Here is a 10,582-nt window from a genome sequence, read left to right on the forward strand (position 1 = left end):
GACTGAAGACACATAAAGAAAGGAAGAGTTAGACCAGCAGGAAACAGATTGAGGAGACCATTTAGCTGTAACCACGTTTTACCTTTCATGAATAAAGGAAGGATGGCTCAGATTCAGGAGCTAGAGAGATGTGGAAACTATTCCAGGAATGGTCGCCATTTACCCGACTGAATTTCAGAACTGCTGTGGACCAGTGACTCCTTCATACCCCCATTTCCCCCCCTTTTCTTGAGCAGGAATATCTACAGCGGTTGTCCTGTGCCCGTCCCACCTGCAGTGCACAGGGGACAGGGCATGTGTCTCTTTAGTTTCACAGATCTACAGATTGAGAGGAACTGTACTTGAACCACACCCTGAGGCCTTGTTCACACCCAGATCTGATTCAGACGCTGAGATTCTGGACTTTGAGCTGATGTGAAAATGGAATGGGACTTTGGGGGTCTTGGGAGGAGTTGAGTGTATTTTTCATGTGAAAGGGATGTGAATCTTTGAGGGCCAGAGGGCAAACTGGTGGGCAGCCTCTAAGATGACCCCAGTGCCCCCCCCCCCGCCCCACTTCAGGTAGCCACACCTTCTTCCAGTGCTCACAGCCTTTCCAGGAAGTGTGGCCTGCACCTAATGACCTGATTCTGAAGAACATAAGACAGCAGAGTGATGGGATGTCATGTCAATATCCAGTTACGAAAAGACTCTGGTTTTAATTTGTGGTGCTGTCTCCCATCTGCGGTGGCCAGCTGACACCGTGAGCTGATCTGCGGAGGGCCCGCCTGGCAGGGAACTGAGGGAGGCCTCCAACCAACAGCCCTGAGGCGCTGAACCCTGCCAAGGACCACGTGAAGGGGCGTGGAAGGGCTCCTTCCCCAGGGCCCTCAAGAGGAGTCAACACCTTAATGACGGCCTGTGAGAGACCCTGAGAGAAGAACCCAACTGAGCCACACCAGGATCCCAAACCTCAGAGAGTATGAGATGATAAAAGTCTATCGTGTCATCTGCTACATTCTGGGATTGTGTGTTATGTAAATAATTAATACAGAATGGAGAGTAAATTCTAGAAAGCACAGACCCCAGAGAAATGCCTCAGGGGAACGTGGGTGGCCCGAGGACAGAGACTGTGCCCCAGAAGCCAGAGCGGTGCCAGGCACACAGTAGGCACTTGGTACACGATCTGCTCCAGGAGGGAGAAGCGCTGACACGGGCAGAGTGAGTAGGTCTTGGTGGGGTAGTGGGCAGAGTGGATCTAAGTGCGGAGAGAGAACGGAATTGAAAGGATCAGGAGGGATGTGGATTCATAATATGACCTCAGAAATTCAGCTGTGACCTGGGCTTAAACTTGTGTCCAGGCTGCCTCTGGCACTGATCTGCAGGGGTCACATAGCTGGAGAGAGTGCCCATTGGTACTGAGGGGTCCCCCCAGCCTCTTGTGCAACGCTGCTGAGAATGTGAGTTCAAACCTCTCATACTTACTAGCTGTGTGACCTCCGGAGAGTTACCTAACCTCTCTGAGCCTTGGTTCTTCATTTGGAAGAAGATTGCAGGAGATGCTGCAAATAAGGTAGCTTAATACATAGTCATTCAAATCTAGTTAAATCCAGTTCAAAAATCATCCTCAGCTTTATCGGACTCAGCCCCCGACCTCCAAGACATGCAGCAGTGACCTTTTCACAGCCTCACGCTCCTTCACACTGGCCACTCCTTCAGCCCATCAGCCTCCCCAGGACGGCTGGCAACGCCCCCTTCCCAGCAAGGACGCCCAGAGGAACCTGCCTAGCAGCTTCCTTCCCCTCTGCTCGCCCAAAACCTTCATCGGATTTGCATCCGGACGCTCCAGGCTGCTCCTGACCTGCACCCCGAGCCTCGTACACGCGTCCACTTGCTTGGACCGTCAGTGCAGCCAAAAGGGGACTACAGGCCTGAGGAAGCCGGAAGATTTAGAGCCAAATATAAGGCACACAGAAGGGGACTCCTCAGAAGCACAAAGCCCCAGGTTTCCACTTGAAAACGTCATTTGGAGGAGGAGGAGGAATTAATTGCCCTGAACTGAAAAATAGAGGATGAGATAAGGCCCCGCGTGTCAAACTGCTCAACCCAAGGCCTGCCCGAATTCCTCCCGGTAGGAGGGAAATTAAAGATCCTCGCGGTGCGATACCGCCTCCTAGTGGCACATCCTGAGATGGCACCCAGAAGGTTTCCAGGCGGCTCCCGTCTTTGCTTTGGAGGAGAGAAAGCTGAAAATTACGTCCCTACGATCTTGTTGCCTCCAGAAAACGTAAGTATAATGTTTGCTTTCCACTCTTAAAGGTTAAAGAAGCTGTGTCTTAAAACCCCGTGTGAATAAGGTTATGGGACATCCCAACCTAGCGTCCATCTGGCTGCTTCCATCCGGTTAACAATTATCACCTCGTTTTAGCACAAACGCTGGACTAAGAGTAACCTAATCCAGTCCTCAGAGCGGCCTTGCAGGGCAGCCCCGGTGTTGCCTCGGTTTGACAGGAGCAGAAGTAGCCTCAGAGGGGCTAAGGGTCTCGCCCAAGGTCAGTGATAGGATTCTAAGGCTGGGATCCCAAAACTTCTGCTGTAAGTTATGTGGGAAACACGTGATGGTCTCAGCTTTGATTCCACAAATACACGATGAGTTCTGTTTGGTTTCCAGAATTCCTACATTTCTTTCTCCACCAAAAACTGACTTTCTGTTAGTCAACTCCGGATTCCAGTCTGCTTTTAGGAATGTATAAATCATCCCTCCGAGAGAGAGAGTATTGATGACATGCAGTTTGCAAGGGAGCTGGGTTAGGCGCTGTGGGAAAGCAAGCAGCAGGAGCCTCACATTCTGGGCGAGCGGCTCGCACAGTCCAGTGGGCATAGGGTCACCCGGGTGACTCTGGTGGCTCCAAAGCATGGCCACAATCAGACTCCCAGCTGAGAAATCAAGTGAAACCCAGGGTTCATTACCACGTGCATGCTGTGGCTGTGAGCCTTGGGTCAGGCTTGCGGGTCACAGCGACTCACTGCGGCACAAAGTCTGCTGGGACCTGGGGAGCCCTGAGCAAACAGGAGGCAGGAAAGAAGGATGAACAGGGAGAGAAGTGCCTGAGGAAGATACCGTCTCGATTCCACCTCTGGAGATGCTCAAGATTGGGACGCTGATCAAGCCTATGGGGCATGACATCCTTGTGCGGGAATGAAGGCTGCCACCAACCTATTCACCCCAATCACTCAAAGTTGCTCACCAACTCTGATCCTAAGAGGGGATTCTAAGACCATATCCAGGCTCCATTGGAAAGAAGGCTGTGATTGATTAGTAATGGCTGCAGCAGGGGCAGGATCCACGCCATGAATTTGCCTTTTCTGGTTCCAAGAGAGCTGTCTGTACTCAGGCTGGAAATGGAGGAGATAACCTAATGCAAGGGGAGGAAAATCAAGGGCACTGGATGGAGTACTGAGTCCTAACCCAGTGGGAATGGATTGGGTCCTGGGTGGTCCTACAGTCCAGGAAGAGTGAAGAGGACAGAAGCCATCAGCATAAACCATGAGGAAGTGTTGCAGGACAGAAGGCAGATGTCCAGGCAGAGGCTCTGGGTGCTACTGGGGAGGGCAGAGGGGGATCCTGGGAGGTGACATCATGAATGTCCTGTGCTGGGCTCCCTGAAAACAAGAGAAGTTCCAGCCACAACCCTGTCCTGAGGTTTGGGTGCATGCAAGGAGCCAGATCCCCCCGGGTGGGGAGGGCAGAGCAGTACCCAGACACTCTTTTGTCTTGAGAAAGGTCCTCTTCATCAAGTGGCCACTGGAGCTGAAAGTACCAGAAGACCCTGTTGCAAAGAGATGAAGACACAAAAGGAAATGAAGCAAGAATTAATGGACAGAGAGGAAGGGCAAGCAAGGCCAGGTCCTGGTCTCAGGGAATAAATGAAAGTGAACACATGTAGTCAGCATTCATTCAACATTGACTGAGCACCTACTATGTTACGATGTGCTCGCGATACAAGAATGTGGCACTGCCCCATGGAGCTTACAGAATTAAAATAAAACCAGCAACGACAAAGCACAATGAACTGTTTACATTCCCTCTCATGTTGTTAGCTGAGAGACTCGTCTTTACCGAGGAAATAAATAATGAGTATGAGAAGGGGCTTTAAATGATGACATTTTTCTAGAAGACTGCCCTGTTCCCGGTCCATCCCTGGCCTCGCTTTCCCTTGTACATCCTCTATTCTTCCCTGCTTTATTTATAATGCCTTTGCTTCTACCACTGCCATCATTTTTTTTACCACTTTTCTTTATTCCTCCAAACTTTCCCTAACATTTATCTGCCCTTAGCTCCAGGGCCTTTCAGAAGTTTTGCAAAAATGTTCTCTTTTATTATTCAACTGTGAACACAAGCATTAGTCAAAAGGGGGAAAAAAGAAAGAGACCAAAAAAAAAAAAAAAAAGAAAAGAAAAGAAAGAGAAATGTCCTATTTTTAAAGTTTGGATTGTTAAAGTTAAGACTTGGGGCAAAAAAAATCATTAAAATAATTTTACAATATTTTAAAAAATCTTAAAAGAAAATGTTGTTTCACTGATCATTTATCCCCCTAACCTTACAAGAGTTTTCAATTCTATGTTCCCTTCCAATATCTATCCATAAATCTAGTCTGGAACATACTAATAGCCAAGAGGTATATATAATATCACTTTCCATGTTTTTCTTAATATTACCTCAGAAAGACTACTTTTACAAAGACTTTATGTTTATGAATTTAATTGCTGCAAAAATCCCCTTGAATTGATTGACCATGACATGTGTAGCCATTGACCTATTAAACATTCAGGTCACGGTAAGGGCTTCAGCCGTTGTATTTGTGTTGCTGTGCCATGTTTGGCTGTGTTTACTTCCTCTTTTGCAATGGCCCCCTCAGGATAACTTCCCAGGGGCAGAACTCTACATTGAGGCTAAGGTCGTATTGCTAACTTACTTTCCAAAATGGCGGCATCCACCAGCGACGCCACCTACAGGGCATGACTTTGCCGAGAGCTCCATTTGTGATTTTACCACACAGAGATCCACACACCCTCTACGTCAATGGGCCAATGGAGTACATCAATACTACCTTCCTGCTCTTGGCCACATCGGCAGCCCCCAGATCCCTGGGCCTCCAGAGGACGATCCGTCAGAATTAATACACTCCTCAACTCTGCTGAGACTTCTCGATGGCTCAGGAATTAAAAATGCATCCCTTTCCCTCCCTGCCTGTTCTGCTCACCCTGTGACAGAGGCAGCTGCCCATGAGCTGAGTTTATTTTCCACCCTTAGTGTGAAGCCCAGGTCCTTGCCACAGAGGAGGGCTGGTTCAAGACTGGCCCACTGCTGCCGCTGCTTCCCTGCAACTCTGATGTAGACCTGTGTTGTCAGCAAACTCCACCCATGGCTCTGGTCCTTTGTGACCCATCCTCTTTCCCCAGGTCCTGCTGCCTCCTGCCAGTTCCTTTCTGTCTCTATGGATTTGCCTATTCTGAATATTTCATATAAAGAGAATCATACTGTATCTGGTCATTTGCAATTGGCTTATTTCACTTAACACAATGTTTTCAAGATTCCTCCAGGTTGTAGCGTATGTCAGTACTTCTACTATTTTTATTGCCCAATAGTATTCCACTGTATAGATATATCACATTTTATTAACAATTCATCAATTGATAGACATTTGGATTGTTTTTACTTTTTGGCAGGAACAAACAGGAGGCAGGAAAGAAGGATGAACAGGGAGAGAAGTGCCTAAGGAAGATACCGTCTCGATTCCACCTCTGCAGATGTTCAAGATCGGGACGCTGATCAAGCCTATGGGGCACGACATCCTTGTGCGGGAATGAAGGCTGCCACCAACCTGTTCACCCCGATCACCCAAAGTTGCTCACCAACTCTGATCCTGAGAGGGGATTTTGACTGTTATGAATAATGCTGCTGTAAACGTCTACGTAAATGTTTTGTGTGGACATATTTTCATTTCTCTTGGATATATACCTAGGAATAGAATTGCTAGGTCACATGATATCTCTATGTTTAAACTTTTGAGGAAGTTCCAGACTGTTTTCCAAAGAAATTGCACTGTGTCACAGACCCACCAGCAGTGTATAAGTGTTTCAACTTCTCCATATCCTCACACATTTTTCTGCCTTTTTTATTATAACCACCCTAGTGGGTGGGAAGTAATATCTCATTTTGGGTCTGATTTGCATTTTCCTAACCAGTAGTGATGTTGAGCGTCTTTTCGTGTGCTTATCGGCCATTTGTACATCTTCTCTGAAGAAATGACTATGTAAACCCTTTGTCTATTCTTAAATTTGGTTATTTGCCACTCTACTTTTGAGTTATTCTAAACCGAAGTCTCCTGTCCAACATATGATTTATAAAATTTTCTTGCACTCTTTGGTTTTCTTTTCACTTTCTTGATGTGTCTTTTGAAGCACAAAAGGTTTTAAGTTTGATAGCATCTAACTTATCTATTTTTTCTTTTGATGTCTGTGCTTTTGGTGTCATATCTGAGAAACCAGTGCCTAATCCCAGGTCATGAAGACTTAACGCTGTGTTTTCTTCTAACAGTTTTATAGTTTTACCTCTTACATTGAAGTCCTTGATCCAGTTTGAGTTTATTATTGTATCTAGTATGAGATAGGAGTCCAACTTTTTTCTTTTGCGTATGGATATCTAGTTGTCACAGCACCATTTGTTGAGAAGACTATTCTTTCACACACAGAATGGTCTTGGCAGCCTGGTCAAAAATTTATTGAATGTAAATGCAAGGGTTTATTTCTGCACTCTCAATCTGTCCCATCGATCTATACATCTCCTCTAATTATCCATTGACCTACATATCTACCATGTATTGATTACTGTAGCTTTGTAGTTAAGTTTTTACATTGAAATGTGTGAGACTTACTGTTCTTTTTTTAATTACTTTATTTATTTATTTTTGGCTGCGCTGGGTCTCCATTGCTGTGTGCGGGCTTTCTCTAGTTGCGTTGAGCGGGGGCTACTCTTTGTTGCGGTGCGCGGGCTTCTCATTGTGGTGGCTTCTCTCGCTGCAGAGCACGGGCTCTAGAGCGCGTGGGCTTTGGTAGTTGTGGCACGTGGGCTCAGTAGCTGAGACTCACGGGCTCAGTAGTTGAGGCTCGCGGGCTCTAGAACATAGGCTCAGTAGTTGTGGCACACAGGCTTAGTTGCTCCACAGCATGTGGGATCTTCCCGGACCAGGGCTTGAACCCATGTTCCCTACATTGGCGGGCAGATTCTTAACCACTGTGCCACCAGGGAAGTCTGAAACTTACTGTTCTTAATTTTCAAGATTGTTTAGACTATTCCCTGTCCCTTGAATGTGGATAGGAATTTTGTGATCATCTTGTCAATATCTGTAAAGGAACCAGCTGTGATTTTGATCAGGATTTGCACTAAATCTGAATGTGAGTAGTGTAGCCATCATCATGTAAAGTCTTCCAATCCATGGACAAGACATGCATTTCCATTTCTTCAAGCCTTCTTTAATTTCTTTGAACAGTGCTTTATAGTTTTCAGAGTATAAATTTTGCACTTACTGTGTTAACTTTATTCTGCAGTATCTCATTCTTTCCATGCTATTGTAAATGAAGTTGTTTTCTTAATTTCAGTTTGTTCATGGTTATTATGTAGAAATCAATTATTTTATATATTGATCATCTATTCCTGCAATCTTGCTGAGCCCATTTATTAATTCTAGTTTTTTTCAGTGGATTCCTTAGGAACTAGATGAAATTTTGGAGTCCCGAATTAGCCATCTTCCCATTTCCAACCCCTTGATGACAACTGTGCTTCTCCTCTGAGAACCGTTGGGAAAGGAGGGGCAACTTGCAGAAGTGGGGGCTAAGCTAAGGGTAATGGGTATGAGACCTACACTCTCCAGCCTCAGGAGCCCACGCTTCCCTGCTGCATGATGACCCATCCTTCATCCCAAGCGCACTGGGAAAAACAGCCTCCCACCAGCCCCAAGGCAGCATCTCCGGGGAGCAGAGCTTGCTTCTGGTGGCCTCTTCTCTACTGCCTTGCTTTTGCAGCATTTCTAGGTCTCTTCTGAGTCCTACCTCCTGGAATTACTGCCTTCTATACCACAGTGCCCTTTATCATACCCTTTCACTCCATTATTGAAAGTTTGGGGGTAAAAACATAGGTATAGCACCATCAGTAACAACTTAAAACTGAATGTCAGCCACTGCAGCCCTGGAAATCCATCAGCCCTTCACGGTCACTTGGAATTCTCTGCATGTAAGCCAAGTCTCACCATAGGCCCCCAATTACTCCATTCCCCTCACACTCAGAGCCCTCTTTCCCTCTCCAAGACGCTCTTCCTTCCCCCCTGTAGCTCCCAGCCTCCAATTCCCAAATCCCTGTACCTGTCTGTTAAAGAAGAGTTTGGTCCTCTGACTGACACCCCAAACTCTACCTCTAACCTGTGATTGTATTTCCAAAGCTTTATTGTGATTTTCTGTTCAGCAAAAAACTCATCCATTGTCTTCATCTTTTAGCAACCCATATTACCTGCCAAAGCTTTAAAATCATAGTTTTCCCTTTAAATGATCAAACTGCTGGAATCAGGTGAAATTTCAGGGTTCTGAATTAGCCATCTTCCCACCGGATCCTTCTTAGTCAGAAGTAGGTTGGGAGCCACTATCACATGTTGAAAATTCAAAATCTGGCTCCTCAAACTTTACGGAACGATCTCAGAATCATTCTGCCCTGAGTCCTTCTCTCTTCTGCATAATTAATGAAACTTTGTTGCTTTATCCCTTCAAAATATCTAGTTATACTAGCTATCTGATACCTTCCTATTTAAGGTTGGCTATTCTTCGAGGGACTTTTGTAGTCTTTTTTTTTTGCGGTACGCGGGCCTCTCACTGTTGTGGCCTCTCCCGTTGCGGAGCACAGGCTCCGGACGCGCAGGCTCAGCGGCCATGGCTCACGGGCCCAGCCTCTCCGCGGCATGTGGGATCTTCCCGGACCGGGGCACGAACCCGTGTCCCCCGCATCAGCAGGCAGACTCTCAACCACTGCGCCACCAGGGAAGCCCTGTAGTCATTTTTTATTTTTATATTCCATCCAATGCATTACTAAACACAATCATTTCCATGTGGAAACAGTGTTGATTCTGCAAAAGTAATCAGTAAAGCCATCACTGTCTTAGCATCCTTAATAATTTTATCTTCTAGCTTGTGTTTGGTAAATGAAGTCCACAGGGACAGTGGAAACACAAGCAAAGAGACACATGCAGTGTGTTGTCTGCCATTCCAGAGCGTGTTTAAAATACCCCATGAACCTAGAATTCTCAGTGGATCCCCAACGGTGGGAATTCACCCACCCAAGACTCAACATGAGTGCAAGGCAACTGTGTTATGTCTTCAGTAGAGTACGCTGGGTGCTGACATCCCTGAAAGGCCACATTTTTCCCCTTAGAACCTGAACTGGCTTCAAATGCATAATGTAGACAACGGTGTCGTAAGAAACATGAATAATCAAGGAACCTGATCATATTCTTTCTTACTTGTGTTACTTCCTTGTATGATGCTAAATATTCCTTTGTTTTGAAAACAATAACGTAACAGTGAAGGGCAAGATAGGGCAACCCATAGTTCCTTTTGCTTTCGTCCTCCCTCACACATCCATAAGCCTAACTAAGGTAGGGAGTGCTGGTAGGGCTTGTGCAAAAAACAAAGTGTGGTAAAAACAGTTGAGTTCATTTTGTGAAGCATTCCCATGGTTCTGATAAGGATAAAATGCACACACATGTACGAGCTATGAAATACAAATTGTGTGATTTCTGTGATTCCACGTATCAGTTAAATGCACTTATATTTGCTTTTAAAACTGGCTTCCCAATGGATGGATTGGGAGTTTGAGATTAGCAGTTGCAAACTATTCTACATAGAATGGATAAACAACAAGGTCTTACTGTATAGCACAGGGAATTATAGTCAATATCTTGTGATAAACTATAATGGAAAAGAATATGAAAAAGAATATATATACACATATATAGAACTGAATCACTTTGCTGTACACCAGAAACTAACACAACATTGTAAATCAAGTATGCTTCAATAACAAATTAATTAAAATAAAATAAAATTTAACGGGCTTTGCATAAAAATGGATGGTAAAATTCATGCTAATAATTTAAAATTTTATTACTTTTTCTTAGGATATTGAACAGCAGTTTTTGAAATGATGTGAAAATCTGAGAGACACACTGCGAATAAAGGGAAAAGCTTTATATTACATAGCTTTAATTGTACTTTCCCCTGTTTTTTGAACAAGGGACCTGCGTTTTCAGTTTGCTCTGGGCCCATAAATAGTGTAGCCAGCCCTGCAACATGGGACAAATGGAAGTCACTTCCCTGGCTGTGTAGCCAAGGGCAGCAAAACAAAGATGTAAATAAATAATTCACAACATAATGTTCGCTAACGATAAGCGCCGGGCAGAAAACTAAGGAGGCCAGGATGGCCAGATCAAGTCAGAGGGGATCTGGGAATTAGATCTTGAAGCCCTTTGCAAGCAATGTGAAAGACTGGATTTTAGGA

Source organism: Phocoena phocoena, chromosome 7, assembly GCF_963924675.1.
Source record: "Phocoena phocoena chromosome 7, mPhoPho1.1, whole genome shotgun sequence".
In the NCBI taxonomy this organism is placed as follows: domain Eukaryota; kingdom Metazoa; phylum Chordata; class Mammalia; order Artiodactyla; family Phocoenidae; genus Phocoena; species Phocoena phocoena.